The sequence below is a fragment of the Stenella coeruleoalba genome (assembly GCF_951394435.1).
Source record: "Stenella coeruleoalba genome assembly, chromosome: 18".
Lineage (NCBI taxonomy): Eukaryota > Metazoa > Chordata > Mammalia > Artiodactyla > Delphinidae > Stenella > Stenella coeruleoalba.
The window spans coordinates 52,554,114-52,576,519 of record NC_137164.1 but is presented as its reverse complement, the minus strand read 5'-3'; the positions used below and the strand labels follow the sequence as shown (position 1 = coordinate 52,576,519).

The 22,406-nt window shown below is 40.7% G+C and overlaps 1 long non-coding RNA gene across 1 annotated transcript in view; it reads right to left on the bottom strand.

Moving 5' to 3' along the window:
• Positions 1-1,971: 1,971 nt before the first annotated feature.
• Positions 1,972-22,406, bottom strand: part of LOC307176548 — a 427,685-nt gene continuing 407,250 nt past the window's right edge. The window contains exon 4 of the long non-coding RNA XR_013824819.1: positions 1,972-2,139. This is a non-coding gene — a long non-coding RNA (uncharacterized lncRNA). The remainder of the gene's footprint in view (positions 2,140-22,406) is intronic.

Here is a 22,406-nt window from a genome sequence, read left to right as displayed (position 1 = left end):
TGACTTTCTCTCTAAGAAGTAATTCAATCTGGTTGAAGTTGATCCATTAATCTTACCTAGGCCCTGTAGATGCTAATGAGTTAGGACCACATAAGGATTAAGTCCGTTGAAAAATCAGAATTTAATTTATCCAGTACTAATTGCCTACAGGCTTACCTCCTGGAAAGCCACATGAAAGCAGCTATAGCTGAGTGATTCAGGCCATGGATCTTGATAGAGGGCTGAAGGGGTGACAAATGTTACCCATCCAGCACATCATGTAATCTGTGACCTCAATCCCATGGATTATGCCAGGAGAGGGGCTGGTGCTACCCCAGACGTGACTGCAGATGTACAAGCCATGCAACCAGCCAGCCATATTACAGCCACACAGCTTGGACCCCAAAACGTTTGCTTCCGTAACCGTTGAGCGCTTGGCTGATGAGCCAGGGCCCGAGCTGAGATTCCACCCATCATACTGCTGGTGTATCTCAGTCCATGACTGCCAGAGGAGGAGCTGGTATTTCCCAGTCACTCAGTTCAAAGGTCTGAGGTTCCTCTTCTGGAGACTGACACCCAGACCTCTGGAGTTCCCGTGTAATGCTCCAGGGTGCAGCAGGCAGTGGGAGAAGGGCCCATCTACTATTGCTCCCAGCTCTGAGAACTTCTCTGTAATAAATCCTGCTCTGGCGGTCTTGGTAGATCTGCTTGGCTGTTGGCTAGATTTCTGTGGGATCTACCAAACATAAGAGGCATGGAGAGGTCACAACTCAGGGCAAACTTTGCCAGAGGAAAGAAGACCTTGGGAGATGTGAATCCAAGGAGTATTAAATAGACTAGATGGAATCTCCGGTAGGGTAGTAGAGGAGCCCAGGGAAGCACTCCACAGCAAAAACAGGGGCAGAGCAGTCTACCCACCTTCAGAGCAGTGGAATCAGCAGGTATAACCCAAACCCATAGGTATATGATTTGGAAAGCTGCCAGCACAGAATGAGTACTGCTTTCACTGACACATTCTTATGGGAAAAAATGATTGAGAGATAACTGCATGCCAGACTGTAATAGGTAAGTAGTAGGGACACAAAGACAAAGAGAGAATCTCTGTTGTCAAGTAACTATGGCTAGTCAAGGAGACCAAGTCTAAAGTGATAAATCTTATAATAGGTTATACATACAATGCTATGGAGGCACAGAAGGAGAAACAGCAAACACTATTTGAGAAAAATCAGAGAGGACTTCACAGAAGAGGTGACATTTGAGCTGTGCCTCAAAGGGTGGGTCTACAACCCATTCGAGGAAATCTCACATAGGACCCTACAAGCTGCATTCAGTTAAGACATATCTGTCTCTAGTTGATGCACAGAGCTTTTCCTGGAGACCTGGGATCTACATATTGTAAGGCCAACTGGCCCGAGGCAGGGGAACACAATCAGACTCACAGGTTGCATCAGACCGAAACTTTCCCGACCACCCAGTTCCAGAAACTGACCTGGAGACTTTCTGGACCACCCAGTTCCAGGAACCGACCTGGGGACTTTCCACCCGGCCCAGCCTTCCCGCCTTTCGAGGGGCGGGATTAAGGGTCCCAAGACTGATGCGACCGGCACCAGATATTGCCACGATACCCGAAAAGACCACCAAATAAGGAATACCCTGCGCCCTCCCGGATTCACCACACCCCTTTCCCTTCTTCCCGTATAAATTCAGCCCAAACCCTCACCCGGGCACGGCTTCTCTGGTCCCTTTCTCTCGGACCAGTGAACCTCGCCCGGAAGCGTTCCCAAATAAAGTTTGTTTAAGCTCTCCTCCGTTCCTTGGTGCCGTTCCTTACACATATATGGTACACCCTTGACATCGGTAAAGGAAACATTTTGAGATGTTCTAGAATCCCTAACTTCACCCATACTAATTAAGATATAGAGGATGAATAATCAGTCAGTCTTACTCACCAGCTAAGCACTTGCTTCTACATTTGAGCCACGTGGCAGCGTGCATAGATGTAGCCAAACTCTTAAAGGCTGAAAGTGTAACCATGAGTCCAGCATGCTTTAGAGAAGGACTTTCCAGGACTGTCCCAGTGCTGCAGAGAGGCAGTGATGCTGCTGGACAGAGACTGAGAGTCCTCGGCTCCAGGAAGAACATTAAGGCACATCTGGTTACCTGGAAGACACAGCAGAGGTGACACTGAAGGAGGCGATTGGTATCTGGGGTCACGTTACATGACCTAATGAGTCATAATGGGCCCAAATGGATTCCTTTCAGCTGGAAGGAATTTAAGCATGTATCATCTACTGCATCCACTCACCACATTCCTGGCACAGTGCTAAGCGCAGCACAAACACATTAGTATTTACTTGTCACCAAAATCCTGTAAGTTAGAAGCCATTATGTCCCTATCTCTGAGATGAGGAAACTGAGCTTGGAGAAGTTAATGAACTCAAGGGCATACAAACTGGGAAGTGACAGAATTGAGGGTTAATAAGGATTATCTATCACCCGAAACTTCTGCTCTCAGCATTTTGACCCTTCTTCATCCTCAGTTAAAGATCAAGGACTACTGGTGAAGTTTGTGCAGAGAGGAAAAAGGCTGATACACTTGGGACCTTGAGGCTGGCTGGGGACACGTTCCTCTAGCAGAGAATCATGCATATTTCCTGAGCGGCCCAGGGAATTAAGACGGGCTCCCATGCCAAGCATTGTCAGGAATCTGGTTTTTGTCTTTCACAGGTTGATGTGGCCCATGACAGGAATTATACATGTCTGGGTCGAATATATGTTACTAGAAATAGATTACTTCAGGAAGTCAGATTTATACAGTTTAAATAGAAGTAAAGGAAACTGGAAGTAAGATACAGCAGCCTAATCTGTGGTTGAATCATGCACCATAATTAAGCCTTCTCATTTCCTGCTCTTCATTTTGCAAATGTCTCCATCTGTGACTCATCTTTTTTTGCAGCAACATTACTCCCTCATATTTCTTTTTCTTGCCTTGCTATATTCTCCATCGACCCTGTCTTTTAACTTTTCTAGGAAGATCCTATTGATTTTTAAAATTATCAAAGAGAAAGGTGGAAGAGACAGTTCCTGGAGAAACATTAAAAATTCATATTAAATAAGTCAGGGTCCTCAGTAAAGCCAGAGGTTAGAACTTAGTAACTGATGTTATTGAGAACATTATATACATAAATTAGTACAACATATTACTTTAAGAGCCTAATTTTTGGCTGGAGCTATTCTAGGTATTGGGAATATGAAAATAAATCAGACACAAAACTTTCTGGGTGTTATGGACCGAATGTTTGTGTCATTCCCAAATTCATATGTTGGAGATGGGGCCTTTGGGTAATAATTAGGTCATGATGTAAAGCCCTCATGAATGGGATTAGTGCCCTTACAAGAACAGCATGAGAAAGATGGTCTACCTCTGACATGTGAGGATATAAGGAGAAGATGGCCATCTGCAAACCAGAGAGAGAGCTTTCATCAGGAACCTAATTGGCTGGCACCTAGACATTGGACTTCCCAGCCTCCAGAACTGTGAGAAATAAATTTTTGTTTTTTAAGTCACCCAGTCTATGGTAATTTGTCAAAGCAGCCTAAGCTAAGACAATGGGTAAAACCAAGACATAAAAAGATAATGTCAATAAAACATGATACGTGTTGTGATAGAGATGTGTACAAGTCGCTACAGCAGCTCTTCATCCAACCAAGGGGTTCCAGGAAAGTTTCTGAAGAAAAAGATAACATCTGAGCTCATTCATTAAGCATGAATTAGAATTAATTAGGGGCAGGCAGAGGAGTAAGGGATGGGGAAAAGGGTATTTCAGGCCCAGAAAATCCAGTAGATAAGCAAAGGCACAAAGGAATGGAACCACCAGGTATGTTTGGAGAATTACACGCAGTGCAATGTTGCTAAAAGGCAAAGTTGCAGATGGTGAGAGGCAAGAGCCTGGGGACATAGCCACATTAGAGGGGGCTTTTAAAGAGCATGCAGTTCATCCCTTAGGTGATGGGCTGATGGAGTGGTCCAGAAGGATTTTAAGAAAGAGAATCGACATAATCACGTAGCATTTTAGAGTGATCACCTGGATGTTAAAAAAGAAGATCTGAAGGGTGAAACACTAGAACCTGGGACACCAGTCAAGGGTGGAGATGACGGGGCCTTGGGCCCTTGTGGTGTGAATGGAGGAGACATAACAATGTCAGTACTTGGATATAGGGATTGTATGAAGTGCAGGGAGGATTACAAATCTTTTCTGAGGCTTTTTTCTTTTTCTTTTTCTTTTTTTTTTTGGTTGCGATATGCGAGCCTCTCACTGTTGTGGCCTCTCCCATTGCGGAGCACAGGCTCTGGATGTGCAGGCTCAGTGGCCATGGCTCACGGGCCCAGCCGCTCCGCGGCATGTGGGATCTTCCCGGACCGGGGCATGAACCCGTGTCCCCTGCATCGGCAGGCGGACTCTCAACCACTGCGCCACCAGGGAAGCCCCTCTGAGGCTCTTCTTGAATTGCTGTTTATGAATAGCAAAGGTTACCCTAATCAGAATGTCAAAACCCTACAGAGGTCTTTCTGCTGTTCGTTTTCCTAGACCAATGTTGGATCCCAGTGCAGCTCTTTCTTCCTGTGCCTTGGGTCGAGGGATTTCCCCTCCTTCAGTAACTTCTAGCATTCTGTTGGTTCTTTGGAGGACTTTTTCCTCTAGGCCAGAAGTGGTAAGGGTCCCAGGCTTCTCAAATATCTTCTTTGATTGCTATCCAAAAAAACCCCCAAAAAGCAAATACGCCTTTCCTTCATAACACTTATTGTGTTTGCAATTAATGAGTAATGCCAACACTATTTAATGTTTCCTCTTTTGCAAGTAACTATTCTTGGTGGCAACCATCAGACACTAACTCTGTTCAACTGGGCACTAAAAGATATAGGAGAGAGGTTGACGAGATTACTGAAAACTCAGGGAAGGAAAACTGGCAGGGAGCCCAAGTTTGGGCAGCTGAAAGGTGAGCCGGATCACACCAGGCTGTCTGTTTAGAACCTCACCACTGAGCCTGCTGCTACACCGCTGGACTCAGAACTCTGTTGGCGCTACATTCTTGAAGAATTTCTAGCTGTTCTGAGCCATTGTCATGTGCCCTCAAAGCTGAAATTCCTAGGAGAGAGCATGTCCGGTCCTGGCTGCTGGGAGATGGGAAAGGAATGAGGGCTTCCTATTAACTTCTACAGTGGGAAAGTGGGAAGCGAGGTACACTCTTCCCTCGACAACTCTCTAGGATTTCCTGCTCAAAAGGGTGAATTCTGAGTTGTATATCTCCCTATCTCTATATCTAGACACACACACACACACACACACACACACACACATGCACATTTACACACCTGCTGGACTGGAAGTTTCATGAAGGTAGAGTGTGTCATTCTCATTGACTGTCGCATCCCCAGTGCCCCGCAGAGTTAATTGCAGACAAGGGCAGATAGTAAATACTCAGCACATAATTCTTAGATGAATGGAAGAATAGATGAATAAATATGCCTTTTAAAAAAGGCATTTTACTTCTAATCACTCCAGGATTTTAATAAATCTCTACTACTTGGTCCTCATCGGTAGCTTCTAACTGCCTTCTGAGACAGTAACTGGAACTGCTCCCACCCTCTGCTTGTTTCATGGGGTTTATCATGCCCACCTCATCCCCACTTCTGAACCTCAGACTTTAGCAAAGGTACTGTGGACCTTTAGTCCATGCTTATCCTGTTTGCCAGCTGGAAACTGATCAAAGCGATGCTATCAGCATTCCTAAAGGCAGCTAAGCTGTTTACCTTTCCCTGGATCTCCAGACTTGATAGGACCCAGCTCTGGAGACCTCTGGCTAGGGGAGAAAGCCTGCAGGTCCTTTCCTCCCAGAAGTCAGGGAAGGAGGACAGCTCCCTTGGCCCTGTTTAAATGCTAGCTGACAATGGATATGGTTTAAATTTAAAACCATTTGGGATTCAAACTAGTTGTTTTCTCAGAACCAACAGAAATATTAAAATTCTGGGGAAATACAACAATGTTTTGACGTGGATTATCTATTTTTGACTCTCTGATTGCCTTAAAAGAGTGAGCTAGTTAGTCAAAGTCATGTGACAATGATATAAAAAATATAACCCTTTTAGGACTTTGTAAACATAAAAATAGTCATAAAATCTTATCCAAGACTCAAACACTATTATTCAGTTGATGACGCTGCAAGTTAGAAGATTTTATCAACATAAACTAAGCAGTTTAATGCTAACGATCTATCTTCAGAAATAATTCTCCTTCTGTAGGATTTCTTAATCTAAAGGATTTTGAAAACACACACTTCAAAGATTCTGTTATTGCCATCAGTTTCTTGATTAACATTGTCTCAGAACATGTGCTTGCTACGTTTCACTACATAGGCTATATTTTAAAATTTCTTTAACTTTGGTTATTGGTAGTTGCTTGCTTTAACTGGGATTCATAATTCTCCCTGCTGAGAATAAAATTTGTTGTCAGAATAAAGCACATTTGACTCTTTCTCAGCTGCCAAAATGTGAAGTCTTGTGGTTGGGTATTTTGGAAAACTGGCAGGTTTTGTTTACATATTGTGGTCTTTCTCCAAATTTATCCCACATCCCACACCCCACAAGTCTAGGACCCTTTCCAATGTAATTGCTGTGGACAAGTGCGAGGCGAAAATGGCTTCCGCAGTCACCAAAGCCCTTCCATCTCTGAATCACACGCAGCAAACGCCAGAAGAGCTTCCCTGGCCTTAAAAAACAGAAATTGCTGACCTACAGAAATACCTGATTCTAATTTGCTGTACAAATGGAAACCTTTTCTTCTCTAGATTGGATGCAGAGGACTTTTTTTTTTCAATGTTTATAATTTAACAATTGCTTAGAGCCTTTCATCTGAAAGCAATTTACGCACGTTGGGCCCAATTATCCCAACATGTTTAAAACTCACCAGTATTTTTCCTCTTTCACCTTGGTGCATTAGTCTCATTGCACAGCAAATCTAAATTTAATCATGGAAGTGCTTTATGGATTAAAATGCTAGAAAACCCTTCTTGCCCAGGAAAGAATAATATCGGGGAAAACGATACATTCTTCTCACAGAGATTAAAACTTTTGGTTTGGAACTGGCTCAGCCATGTCGTGTAATATTCAGTCAGAAGAGATGTTGAGTCATGAACCCACACTCACTTTCTGTTTCCATGGTGCTGGAAGAAAGCCATGCAGCAAATATGTTACCTTAATCTGCTGCCATCCAGCAGTCTAGAGCCATCTGCTTTGGCCATTTGTTAGGATGGCTTATTCAGTCAGTTCATTCAAGAAATGTTTATTGAGTGCTTACTCTGTGCCAGGGACTATGCAGGAAACTGGAAAGAAAAGGGTGAAAAAGCGAGATGTAAGTGTGCCCAGGAGTTTACACTCTGAGGGAGATAATCTGTACACAAATAGTTCATTGTAATACTGCAAAAAAAACATTGCTGAAAGGAGAACTTGGCCCCAGATGACCAAGAATTTGGCTTCATCGCCTGACTAAGATGGAGGATGTGAGGTAAGGCTTCCAAAAGAAGTGAGAGTTAAGATGAGGCAGGAATGGGTGTCTGATGAATAGGAGAGAGCAAGAGAATGCTGGGAGAGACAGGAGGAGTATGTGTGAAAACCCAGAAGTCACGTGCTTGCGAAACTGGAAAAGTTTCATTCAGCTGAAGGGTAGAGCTTAGGGTTGCGTGTCGTAAAAAATGTTGCTGAGAGATAAGGAGAATCCAGTTCATTAGGACCTTGTAAACCCTAAGAGGGAATTTAGACATTTTGCCAAAGGAAATGGGGATCCACTAGAGGACTTTATACAGAGGAATGGCAGGAGTTGATTGCACTTTGGAACGAATATTTTGGCTGCAGTGTGTGGAGTAGATTGGATGGGGATTGAAGCTGGACCTTTGCTATCATAAAGGAGAAGGATGTTGGTTGTTCTGAATTATGGTGGCGACCGAGAAAATAAATAGAAGTTGAACTACTCAAGTGAAAATCAGTGGGTGACTGACTAGATGTGGGAGAGATAGGAGTCAAAGTTAAGGTTCGGATTTTTGCTTAGTGATTTCCCTACTGCCATTAATATAACACCATTGGCCAAGCGTTCATGAATTCTCCTAAGTAAGTAGTTTCATGGAACATTATTGCATGACATCTTCACCCCCAGCACTCTTGAGAGACACCTAGATATTGTTACATTGTTAAGAAGTAAATTAACAGGAAGCTAAAATACAACAAATGAAGTTTAGGAAACATTAAGTAAGTAAATAGCATAAGCACTGAAAAATTCTAGGTGACTGATTCTGTGACTATATTCAACTTCATGTGCAAACATAGACTTTCAAGCTAGTAAATGACAGAGAAGTCCGAAGCAAGGTCTTCTGGATTCAGCATCCATGTTTGTGTCATCACTTCAGGGTTTTCAAGCGGTCCAAGTCCTAGGATCCTGTGAAGGTATCTGCCACGCACCCCTCCCCACTCCAACCCACACTCACACCCATCTCCGTTCCAATCACAGCATCCCAGTGGTTCCTGTTTTATACGGTGGGGGTCTGCGTGATATTGTACTTGACAAAAATAACAAAAAGTCACAGGAAAAAGTTTGAAAGTTACTACTCTTCACACCTGCCTTCCTCAAGCCCCCGGAGTTACTAGCCACGGCAAGTCAATGCATCTCTTGATCTCCAGTCTCCTCATTCACAAAATAAGATCACAATTTTCTCCACTATGTCACAGGATTATGGAGATGATCCAATGGGGTTATTTTTGTTGCAGTGCATTTAAAAAATTAACTTTACTGAGGTACAATTTATGTCCAATAAACTGGATCCATTTAAGGTGTGCAGCTTGACCAGTTTTGACAACATATACACCTATGAAATCATTGCCACGATCAAATTATACAACGTTTTCATCACCCTGAAAGAGCCCCCTTATCCCTTTGCAATCCATCCTCCTTCTGCTTCTCCTTCCCTACTCCCTACCCTGCCCTGAAACCACCAATCTGCTTTCTTGTGACTACAGATTAGTTTGTATTTTCTAGTAATTTAGGGAAATGAAATCATATGGCCCGTACTATTTGCATCTGGCTCCTTTCATGCAGCAGTGTGACAATTCTGAGATTCATTTATTGTTTTGCAACGTGATTCCTTTCTTTTTATTGCTGAGTAGTATTCCATTGTATGATTGTACGTTTTATCTATTCACCTGTTGATGGACATTTAGATCATTTCCTGTTTGCTACTGTAAATATACTTGCTATGAATATTCATGTACAAGTTTTTCCTGGACTTAAAGTGCTATTTGAACTGCAAGATGGCATTTAATATAAACTATAATTATTTAGATGTTAAATAATTTTGACTTTTATAGGAAGTGTCTGTCTCATGTAAGAGTAGTTTCTGTTTACTGATTTCTTGAGAACAGATATGGGGATGATGCATGTAGCATTTCTATGAATGCTGTCAATCCAGAGCTTCGTTTCAAAAGAATTTGCAACACTTATTATAGACATGTGAGAATGAAGCTTTTAATTTGAAATATAAAATTGTAAAGAGATACAGTATTTTTTTAAATGGCAGAGTCCTTCATGAAAAATAGGTTTTGATTAATATATGTTCACACTCCAGGCTATGATACTCCCTTGACGCATGCCCTGAAGTCCCTTTGACTTCAGGGAATCTGTGCCCATAAATTGAGAAAAGAATATATGCAGGGATTGTGTTAATTACAATAGAGTTATTGTTCAGATCAAAAAGCATCTCCCTGAGGCCTTGCCTTCTGGGTCAGCACTGACATCCTATTTGCCCTTTGACTACTGAGCTTAAAGGAATATCCATTTGTTTCTAACTTTATATTTTGGCATCTTCTTAAGTTAAGTTGCACTCTTGCTCCCCAGGAAGTAGATATGAACTGAAATATATATTGATTTTCCGAGGGTCAAATGAAACCTGGTTCTCACCTCCTCCTTGAAGCTCTTCCAGATTTCCTCGAAATGTATAATTTCAGTCTCTCTCCTTCCCTCATGTGAAAACAATGCTTTCCTTGCTCAACAATGTTATGTGCAATTCTCTGGTATGTATTTTTATTTCCTATTCCAAAATTCCTGGCTCTTATCTTTGTTAGAAAAGCAGAGTACTTCCTCACGATTCTGAGAGCTGCTCTGGGGCAGCCTTTCTCAAACTATTTGTTCCTAGGGGCCCTTTACACGCTTAAAAATTATTGAGCACCCCAAATCACTTTTGATGTTAGAGTTATAGCTACCAATATTTAACCCATTAGAAATGGAAGCTGAGAAAAAAATTTAAAGTATTCATTTGTTAATTCATTAAAAAATAAATGTATTACCTATTCAGATCAATAATGAATTTCCAGGAAAATAATCATATTTTCTAAAGCAAAAATGTAGTGAGAAAATGTAGTGGTATTGTTTTACATTTTTGAAAAATCTCTTTAATGTCAAGCTAATAGTAAGCGTCTTGTATGTGTTTCTGCATTCAGTCTGCTGAACTATCCCATCTCATGTAGCCTCTGGGAAACCTCTCTCAATGTTAATGAGAGAAGGATAGTGAAAACATAAAAAAAGTCTTACTATAATTATGAAAATAGTTTTGACCCTGCAAACCTCCTGAAACATATTGAAAGATTCCCACCCCTGCCCAGAGAGTTTCCTGGATAAACTTTGAAAACTGCTGTTTTAGTCATTGCTGCAGTATGATGTATGTTTTATTAGCAAATACATATGTCCAATATAAATATAATTAATGGAAAGTGGCATATTTGGACTTTTTTCCTTTATCAAGTTTTTATAATCAATTATAACTAATATAGCTAATTTATTGGTGACTGAATTTTTAATTGGCTCTACTGTTGGATACCTGGGTAAGTGAGACTCTAGGGATATAGATATAGCTATAGATCTGGATATAGATATAGATAGATATATTCAACGAGGTGAGAAAACCTCTCTGTGCAAATTCCTATCATAGAAATTAACATCGTATATTGTAATAGATGTTTTTATTGTCTTACTGGATTACGGTCTCTTTGAGGGCAGCTGCTGTGTCTGTTCATAAATGCAATCTCATTGCCCAATGCCATTCCTGGATCCCTGTTTATTAAAACATGTGTTGAATAAGATAGACCAAGGATGCTCCCACAGACTTATTGGTGATGAATCTAACTACATGATATGACTCTAATATTTTACTGACAAAATTATTTCCAAACTTAGAGGTGACAACTTAAAAATTGAAGTGCACAGGCATCCAAGTACACAGTGCTACCTGTCTCCATCTTGGCACTGAAGCACAAGTGGGAAGACAGCACTGCCTGGGCTGGCAGGACCACTCCTCAGGTGCCCTTGGGAGCACTTTTTAAGAGAACAGTTTCAGAGCACAGCCACTGGTCAGTTTCAGCAAGGTCCTCCAAATGCAGCAAACCAGACAAAAGCAGACCTGGATGAGCTGAAACGGAAGTCAAGAAATGGCTACTTTGGAAAGGAATAGGGAAAAAGGGGAGGCCGAAAGATAGATCAGGGCCTGTAAGGAGGGATGTGGTCAGAAACAGTGTATGAAGACATGGGAGTGAAGATGTGTTTTCCCTAGTGTTAGTCATCCACTGTGGTGTGCTTTTATGTATGAGGTAAGTGGCCCTGCCTTTAGAGGGTCTCAAATGGCTGGCATCTTATGATGGAATTATTGATGATTTGTGAATCTTTAACTTAATGACATTTGATGCCATATTATTACAGAACTATCCACTGTTCCTAGAGACTCAGTTGGCTTCTTTGATTCTTCTTTCTTGGTTTCTCCCTCCCTCCCTCCTTCCCTCCCTCCCTCCCTCCTTGCTTCCTTCCTCCTTTCTTCCGTCTTCTCAGTCTCTCTCCCTTCCCCGCCCGCCTCTCTTTCTTTCTCTTTTTAGCTGCCTCTTATTCTATCCTGTACTGCTGGGTACAAGTTTCACATCAGCCCTTACATCTATATAGCCCCTGAAATCTAGCCTCACATATGGGGTTTCCTACAGCAAGTCCCTAGAGGACTCCAGATTTCTTCAGGCCTATCGTTAGCATAGCATAGTTCTGACTCTACAAAGTGCATCATAACTCGTCCTGTCTTTTCCTAGGTGTGCACTTTCAAAGCAGAGTCATACGTGCATGGAATTTCCTGAACGACTCTCAAGGGCTTACAATGACTGCAGCCAAATGTTGAGTTGGGAGAGTTTCCCAGAACAATATGAGAATATCTGTAGTACAAATTGATGCAGAGCACAAAATGCTCATTTTTATTAGTCATATGCCATAGTGACTGCACCTCCCTCGCTGAAAGAGACCTCAAACTTAAGTTCAAAACAAAACTTGTCATTTTTCCTCACACATGTTCTTCTTTCTGTGTTTCCACCTTCCAGTTAATTTCAGCACCAAACCCCCCATCATTGAGATTAGCTCATCTGATTCACTCCGTCCTCTCCCTTGTTCTCAGATACAATGAGTGGCTACATCTGCTTCTCCCACATCTGCCCTCTTCCTCCCAAGTGAAGCCCTCATCCCCTCCAATGTGGACTCTTGCAGTGTTACGAACCCTGCTCAACTTCAGCTCCGCGAAGGAGCAAACGCACCGCTGTCAGGGTAATCTTCCAAAACATGTTTCAGATTATGCTGTTCTCTTATTTACAATGTTTTCATAGCTTTGCACTGTTTAAAGAAATAAATTCCTGATATCTGGTTTCAACGTACCTTTCAGTCCTTTCTCTGGTAAAACTTCCTGCGGCACCTTCCCCAGCCCTGCCCAATCCCCATTTTCTCCTTCTTACAAATGAATACACTTTCATGACACATGAATGCCAAGCTAACCACTACATTTCCAGCCTCCCTTGCAGCTACAAATGGTCATCTGACTAGGTATTAGCCACTAATTTGGTAACAGAATGGATGGGTATCCTTCATGGATTTACCCTTAAAATAAATGATGTGTGCTCCTCTAGGCTCTTCTCCCTTTCTGGGTGCCTGGGAAATGGTGCACCTAGAATGCAATCTCAGGTCTACAGGTGAGGGCTTATAGAAGACAGCAGAGATATCGACCAGCCTTAGAATAGCCCTTAACTCTAGACTGTTAAACCACTATAGTTTGGGCTTCCCTGGTGGTGCAGTGGTTGAGAGTCCGCCTGCCGATGCAGGGGACACGGGTTCGCGCCCCAGTCTGGGAAGATCCCACATGCCGCGGAGCGGCTGGGCCCGTGAGCCATGGCCGCTGAGCCTGCGCGTCCGGAGCCTGTGCTCCACAACGGGAGAGACTACAACAGTGAGAGGCCCGCGTACCGCAAAAAAAAACCCCAAAATCCCCACTATAGTTCAAGAGCGTTACATTATAGCACCTTAGACTGTACCCTAACTAATACATTCTCCTTTTTCCTTAAAAAATAATCATTTTTGTTCAAGATGATCATGTACTCAATTAAAATTCATTACCTCCTCAGACTTCCCTACAATTAAAATTGACCATAAGATACATTTTGGGACATGAGATATGACAGGAATACTTCTGGGAGGAGCTTCCAGGAAATGTTATTTTCCTGATAAGAAGAAATAGACTAGACTAGCATATGTCATTTCCCCCCCTTTCTTTTCGATAATTTTTTTCTTGCCCCAGAACCATTTATGATGCTGTTTTTGTTTCCAATTCCCTATTGAAAATTCATATCCCTCCTCTCACAATGGCTAAAATACTATTAGATTTTGCATTTCCTACCTAGGACTTTCAAGTTATCAATCTAATAAATGGGTGCACACTTAACTAAAACACTGATTCATAAATTTGAATTAGACAAGGCTTTGCTTTTTAAAACAATCCTGGATTGACTACCTTGGGATTTCTAATCATTTAAGGAAAAGTAACACAAACAAATAAACTTGTAGTTGGATTTCTCTTACTTCCAGATGAACTATTCCTAAGTAGTTCAATGGAAAAAAAAGATTTGGGAAATTGCATTAATAATTGGCTCAAAATGAGACAGCTATATAATGGGGTTACTGAAGAAAATAAATATAAATTTAGGATACACAAACAGAAGTATATTCTCCAAACCAAAGGAGGCTAATTTCTATTGTACTTTCTTCAGGGCAAGGCACAAGTCATTATTGCAAAGATTACATTATGTTAACAATTTTCAAATTAATTTCAATTTCATTATCAATAAATCATCCAAGATTAGTAAATATGAATCAAACAAATAAGGAAGTGTTTTATACCAGCAGCCCCCAACCTTTTTGGCACCAGGGACTGGTTTTGTGGAAGCCAATTTTTCCACGGACTGGGTTGGGGGGGGTGATGGTTTTGGGATGATTCAAGCGCATTACATTTATTGTGCACTTTATTTCTATTATTATTACATTGCACTATATAGTGAAATAATTATACAACTCACCATAATGCAGAATCAGTGGGAGCCCTGAGCTTGTTTTCACTTGCCACTCACTGTTACGGTTTTGATATGAGTCTGCAAACAATTGATTTATCATGGTCTCTGTGCAGTCAAACCTCTCTGTTAATGATAATCTGTATTTGCAGCCACTCCCCAGTGCTAGCATCACCGCCTCAGCTCCACCCCAGATCATCAGACATTAGATTCTCCTAAGGAGCTCGCAGCCTAGATCCCTCGCACACAGTTCACTGTAGGGTTTGCACACCTATGAGAAACTAATGCCACCACTGATCTGACAGAAGGCGGAGCTCAGGAGGTAATGCGAGCGATGGGGAGTGGCTGTAAATACAGATGAAGCTTTGCCTGCTAGCCGGCTACTCACCTGCTATACTGCCCGGTTCCTAATAGGCCATGGACCTTTACCAGTCCATGGCCCAGGGGTTGGGGACCCCTGTTTTATAAGACCTTTTCAGGGCATAACTGTTCCCTGTCACACCAGTACAAAAATAAATGAAAATTGTAGTCCTCTTTTGAGAAATAAAGCAAAAGTAAAACATTATACTGCTGACCCAGCACTCCTTACTTTCCTTCTTTCCCTTCAGTAGCTTCTGACGGGTCTAATTTCAAAATGTACCTCTTGAATTGGCCCACTTCACTCCATCTTCATGTCTACTCCGGAAACCAGTGTGCATCACTGCTTATCAAGACACCTGCAACAACCTCCTTGCTGGCCGCCCAGCTTCTATACTTGAGCCCTATGTTCTATTATGCCCATGGTACCAGAGTCGTTGTTTAGAAATGTAAGTCACGTCATATCTCTATTAGTTGGGTTATGTGATTTGTTATAGCAAATAAATCCAATGATTTTGATGGTTTAAAGCAAGACGTTTATTTTTTGCTCATGTAAATGTCTAGCACCTGTGTTCCTGGTTGATGAGAAGCTTTCTTTTGGGCTAATTTCATCTTGTAGATCTGACATGCTTAGGGCTTCAGAGTCCTTTATTTCCAGCATGAGAGGGAAGACAGAGGGTGGAGAAGGCACACTTTTTTACTACTTTGGCCTGGAAGTGACACACGGCATGTCTGTCCGCATGCCACTTGTGAGAACTGGTCACCAGGACCCACCCAGATGCTATAGAGCACAGCACTCAAGTCTTGCAGAAAGCATATGGTTTCTGTTACAACTAGAAAACCTAATTTAATCATGGCCTATAAACCTTTCGTGATTTCAGTTCTACTTCTGTCTTCAACATCATTTTACATTACACTTCTCTGAGCACAATGACCTCAATCCTCATTGACTTGCTTTCTGTACTTCGAACATTTTCTACCGCAGGACCTTTACAGTTGCTAATCCTTATGCATACAGCACTCTCTCACCCATGTTTGCAAGGCTCTCTCACATTCAGATCTCAGCTCAAATGCCACTTCATTACGGAAGCCTTTCCTCATCAATTCATCTAAAGTAGCCACTCACCTAATCACCTTCAATGATATTATCCTGTTATATTTTTATCTTCATAGCATTTATCATTATATGAATTTATCTTATTTACTTACTTGTTTATTTTCCCTTCCCTTTATGTGCTAGGAGTGCAGGGACATTTTATTCCTTGTACTCTACTGTATCTCCACTGCTGGTACACTATAAATGGCAAATCAAATCTGCTGAATGAATAAATAAATTAATAAAGAGAATTAGTTATGGAATATTTTCATTTTTCAACTCTTTAAGGAAATAATTGTTATGAATTAACATAATTGGGAACTGTTTTATGGTCGATGGATCAAATCCTTTAATGCTTATTCCATGATATAATTAAAATATATTTGGAGTTTCTATGTAAAAAAAAATTCTATTAAGCAACACATGGTGCACAGAGATAAGTAAATTCATCAGCAAGCATGTACTCTATTTAGGCAAGAATTACAATGACTATAATATAAAGAAATGTAAAGGTTTAAGTAAGTTACCATAAACCCATTAAAATGAAATGCTATGGAGAAAAAAGGAAGAAGGACCATAAATGATTGAGGGAATGTGACAGGGCTTTGGCATGGTCATCAAGGATGGTTAGATTTTTTTTTTTGTCTTATCATCTGTCTTTTCTGTTACAAGTAACAGAGAGTTCAGAGAATTATTTTAATCACAAGTTCTCCACACTCTATATGCAAGTGTGTATGTTCATCAGACCTCATCCTGATCCTATGAAAAGTCAGCATACTGCCTGGAAAGAAAGTGTATCTCTTTGACAGAAACTTCTCAGACTGGCCAGTTACAATTAAACTAAATACAACCCAAACTGGTGGATCCCGGAGACCCAGGCCAGCTCCTTGTGACTTTGCACTCGGTATTTCCACAACTGTAAAATGAGAATGACTACAAATCTTGCTCCTTCCCGAAAAGGTCCTTTATGAAATATCATGGGAAAATATTGACAAAACATTTTGAATTTGTGGTTAAAATATTCCTGGAATATCTCAGTGAATGTAGAATTTGGGGTTTAAAGATCAAAGAATGGAGTCTGATAAATGATGTATTTCAGTTTTTGGCATCTTTCATTCAGCTTCCACGATTCCTGGAATTATTCTGCATATTCAATTTTTCTTTTAAACTATTTCATGGTATTTTTCTTGAGAAACCATATTACTGGTCTCTAAAATATCCTGTAAACTCTAATCTGTCTTCTGGTAAATCTGTCTTCAGTGGTGATTGGATTAGATCTGTATTTAACATCAGCCTACCCTTTATCAGTGGCAGCACAATGCAAGACAAGACAGAAGAGAGCCCTTATCACTGTCTGCACAGCCAGGCCTTCTGCCCGGTACCACTGCACATCACTTCCGGAACACTGACCTGCTCCAGGGCACCCTTACCTGACTTTCGCCCTCCTCCAACTCATAGTACTGACATCCTGCCTGAAATATTCTTCTACTTCTACCTGCCTTCTCTTATCTCATATTCTAGCCTCTGATTTGTCAACAATTTACTCAACCCTCCCTCCCAACAAAAGCAAACATCTGTCATTCTATGGTTTATAACTGTTGACATGAACAAAAATGAAATTAGAAACCTGAATGAAACAGAAACAACACATGCTTGGCCATCTCAGTCTCAGTATAATACTAGCTATTATATCTTAAAATTTAGAGGATCAGTGTATGGTTTCTTCCATCTGAATAACCTTCAGGGAACGACATAGGCTCCAATCGTTTAGGCAAAGTCATTGTTCTACCAATAATGTTCAATCATTATTAAATGCCTAATAGGTTTTTTTTTTTTTTTTTTGACCTGGTAGGTTTTTAAGCATTGTTCTAGCCTCGCTGTTCAGTGAAGAATAAAAGGCTTGTGGCTGTGCTGAAAGGACAGCACAGGCCAGCGGAGGGGGGAGAAGGCACATCACGTTACATGAAGTTAGAGGTATGAATGTGATCAACTGCTGGCACGGCCATTAAGTATCTGGTGTGTGTGTGGGGGGGGGGGGGGCGGGGTTGGCTGAGAAAAGATTCCCAGGGAAAGTGATATCTGAAGTAGGTTTCATAAGGTGAATATGATTTTGAGAAACCAGGAGGCTTGGGGCATAGAGCAGTTCAGGCAGGGACCAGCAAAAGCATGGACTTTGAATGTATTTGCTGACTTTCGAGGAGTGGTTTTGGACTGAAATTGTTTCTATCCTCGAGAAAACAGGAAGAGGAGAAACTTAATTGCCTTCTGACTGGCTTGTACCTATTTTGATTAAGGTGTCTTGTCTTTCTCTACAGCGAAGCCAAGTATGCCATAGCTATATAATATAAACTTATATATCTTCATCCCATTTTATAGTTATTCAAGTGCTTTTGAAAAATTGCTCATGTCTGAGCAATTTTTACAACAAGCCTGTGAGTGAGGCAGAGGTGGTATTATGTATCACAGTCATTAAGAGCCTGGACACTGAAGTCCAACAGACCAGCCTCAGATTCTCCCAATGCTGGGCCAGTTACTTCATTTCTCTGAGACACATTTTCTTCTATTGGCCTCTCACACATGCCTATAATGTCACACTTCCCTTGACTGATCAGATTTCCTTAGTATGGCTGACTTTCCATTTGACTGTAGGAAATCCAACCATTGCCAATTTTAGAAGCAGCAGAGAATGGAGATGAAAACGAAGGCCTTTGGAGTCCTACTGCCTGGCTTCAAATGGCGGCTCTGTTCCTCTCCACATGGAAGGACCATGGCTCTTCTTTGGAAGGTAACATCTCACTGTCTTGAGACTGAGTGTCCCTCACGCCCCTGCTCTTTTTGCCTGGACCATATTCCCCAAGCATGGGCAGAGGGTCCTTCCAGAATTCACTGTAGCAGAGCTGAGGCATTCCTATAATATTAACAAGACCATGAAAGGCATGAGAAACTGAAAGGGACCCTAAAACTGATATCAGCTTCAGTTGCTGTTAGAATCCACAATCCTTGGCCCCCAGAGAGGTACTTCTGGTGTTCTTCTCCATCTCCCACTGTGTGGAAGGGTCAGCTTACTGCCTGAGGAACCTGGCTCTGTAGCCAAGAAGCCCGCTCCCTGAGAGCGATGGGAGAGGGGAGGAAGTTTTTCCTCTCACACCAGAATAACACATACTCTTAGGGGTTCCCCTCCCCCTCAGGAATTCAGTCTTTCCAGGATGATTGGCAGAGGACATTTTAATTTCTTTCAGGCTGGAAAACTTTACGCCTTCCAAAGCTCAGTGAAGCCAGGCAGGACCCCTGGCAAGCTAAAATTTTGACTAGTCTTCCAACTGATATTTTTAAGTGTCCATTTATTTAGTGGGGCAAACATTGTCTTCTGTTAATAAAAACGGTAAATATCTTTTTAAGTTCAAAAGAAGAGATGACATAATTTGCATATAAAATAACATTTTTACATATTTGCCATCATAGGCAAGAAACTTAAAATATGTTTCCCTCAAAGATGATATCTATTTTGTCAGGAGTGAGAATATCCACTGCACCAGTCCTATTAGCCCAATTTCCTAAATATGGAACTACATTCACCTTCGGGACCTGAACTTTAGCTCATAAAATATAAATATAAAAATATAAATATATATGTGTATATATATATATAAAATCTGAGTGTATGATTTTTTAAAAGTCTGGCTTATTTAGTTTTCAATAATGTTGTACATGGGGCATTAAACGTCCAATCCAGGCTGGTTTTCAATTAGGACTGGGATCTCAACTCCAGAGGTGTCTGCTTGAGTTGAAGACACCATCTCCATATTGACTTTTTAAAAATATATATTTATTTATTTTTATTTTTTGGCTGCTTCGGGTCTTAGTTGCAGCACACAGGATCTTTGTTGAGGCACGTGGGATCTTTCGTTGCAGCTTGCGGGTTCTTCATTGAGGCATGCAAGCTCAGTAGTTGTGGTGCGTGGGCTTAGTTGCCCCGTGGCATGTGGGATCTTAGTTCCCCAACCAGGGATCAAACCCATGTCCCCTGCATTGGTAGGTGGATTCTTAACCACTGGACCACCGGGGGGAAGTCCCTCCATATTGACTTTTATAATCTTCTGAGTCTGTGCCCCTAACCTCCTGCAGGGAATAGTTTAATGAGAACACTACACACACACACACACACACACACACACACACACACACACACACAACACATACACACACCCATTCTACCAAGATAAACACTAATTTTTTAAAGTATGCTGTAGTCTAAGTCTGTATTTAGAAAAGAGAATTTTCTACAGAGAAAAAAATTCCTTCCAAAATGATTATGCTTTTTACATTATAATTCAGAAAAAGCCAGTTTTTTGAGACATCTCAGCCCTTACCTCCTCTCCTTCCTCAGAGATAGCTACTGTCCTCACTGTTGATCATCATTCCCTTCCCTTTCTCTATAATTTACCCCCAGGGCAGGCACCCTGAGAATGCATCTTATTTATCTTCAATTCCTTACAAAGGTTGTTGTACGTACTTCATTTACTCAACATTTGTATTTTGTTTGTTTTCAACATTTCTGGAAACGTTTTCCTTTTAGGTGTATCTCTTGAGTTTTGTTTTATGATCCAACAGTAAAGCCTTGAAAAAATTTAATGTTACTTTATGCCATAGAAATGTGTTTGGATTTGATTTGGCATAATTTTATGCCATATTCTCTGTTTTATCAGCTTTAAAAATTGTTTAAACTTGAGTTTTTGTCTTTTCCCTGCCTTTCTGGGGTATATAATTTTCTCACATATTTTTAGCCATTATACATTTTTTTGCAGTAGCTAACTTTATATTTATTACTATATATTATACCCTTAGACCTTTATTTCAGTAGACAATATTAATTACTTTCCTACTATGGATGGTGAGGAAAATAATATATTTTATCTTCCTCCTCTTCCTCCCTTTCTCTTCCACCACCCAATTTTAATCCATTACATGTATTTTCTTACTGTTTGCCTTTCTTTATTAACAGGATTATACTGTTGTTACTTGGTTTGTTAGCTTTAAATAATATTCTTTTAATCCTGATTGATACAGATGAGAAATTATCATTCTCCACCGTCTGTTTTCTTTCCCTCTTTCTCTCCGTATTTTTACTAGTCATACAACACACACACACACACACACAATTTACCCCTCTTCCATCCCACCCTAATGTCTACATTTGTTTTATTCTTAGTTGTACAGGTAAATATAGTCAATTCTTACTATCACCATCAGTGCTTTTTTCATAGTCCTCTTTGGTCTTCTGGAGATTCTACTAGATCTATAATATTGTCTGAGTTATTGTATGAGAAAAACAATTTGTTAGCTTCATACATAAATAGCAATGTAGCTGGGTATAGAATCCTTATGTTGAACTTTTTTTCCTTAAAGATTTTTTGTTAGGCTTACTCTTATGATACTGAATTAGGTATTGTGGAGAAGTCTGTACTCAGCCTTATATTTTTCCCCTTTGTAAGTAATCTTATTTGTTTGCCTGTTATCCAGGGAAGGCTTTATATTAAAAATTTATTAATATATGAGAATATGTCTCACTGTTGACAACACTAAGCAAATTTTCCCTGGCATATACTGCATGTTTTCTTATGTTAGATTCAAATCACTTTTTATTTCAGAAATTAAATTTTGATATGTTTATTCTGTTGTGTTGTTTTAGTTTTATGCTTTGATTAAAGGACTCCAGTGTCTACACTGCATTTCTTTTTAATGTTTTTGCTCATTTTAATCTTATTTTGTCACTTTAATCATTTCTACACTTTGTATGTCTACTGTATTTTTGGCACTATTTTCCCTGGTAATCTGTCTAATGTTGCCTTTATTTTTGAGATTTTTTTTTTCCCTGTCCTTTTCCTGAGCAATACCAGCTCATTTTTTATTTCTTCCTCATATCTCAACATTATTTCCCTTAATTTTTGTATTTCTGCCTTGTGGTCTTGCTTCAGAGTGGCAATTACACCATTAAATTATTTTTTTAAATCAAGGTAAATTTACATGTATTTCATAGTATCATTTTTTAAAAATTAACATCTATATTCAACTTACTCTGTCATCATTACTCTTCTAAGCATTTTATAAATGTTAGTTCATTTAATCATCACAATAACCCCATGCAGTATGTATTAACTTAAACTCCGTTTTACAAACTGAGGAAAATGAGGCACTAAGGTATGAATTAACTTACTCCAGAGATTTGTATTGGTAAATATGCAGTCTGTTTCCAGACTCCACTGTGTTAATGACTATGCTATGCTGCCTCCCAGATGAGTATTCTTTTTTTTTTTTTTTTTTTTTTTTGCGGTACGCAGGCCTCTCACTGTTGTGGCCTCTCCCGTTGCGGAGCACAGGCTCCGGACGCGCAGGCTCAGCGGCCATGGCTCACGGGCCCAGCCGCTCCGCGGCATGTGGGATCTTCCCGGACCGGGGCACGAACCTGTGTCCCCTGCATCGGCAGGCGGACTCTCAACCACTGCGCCACCAGGGAAGCCCCCA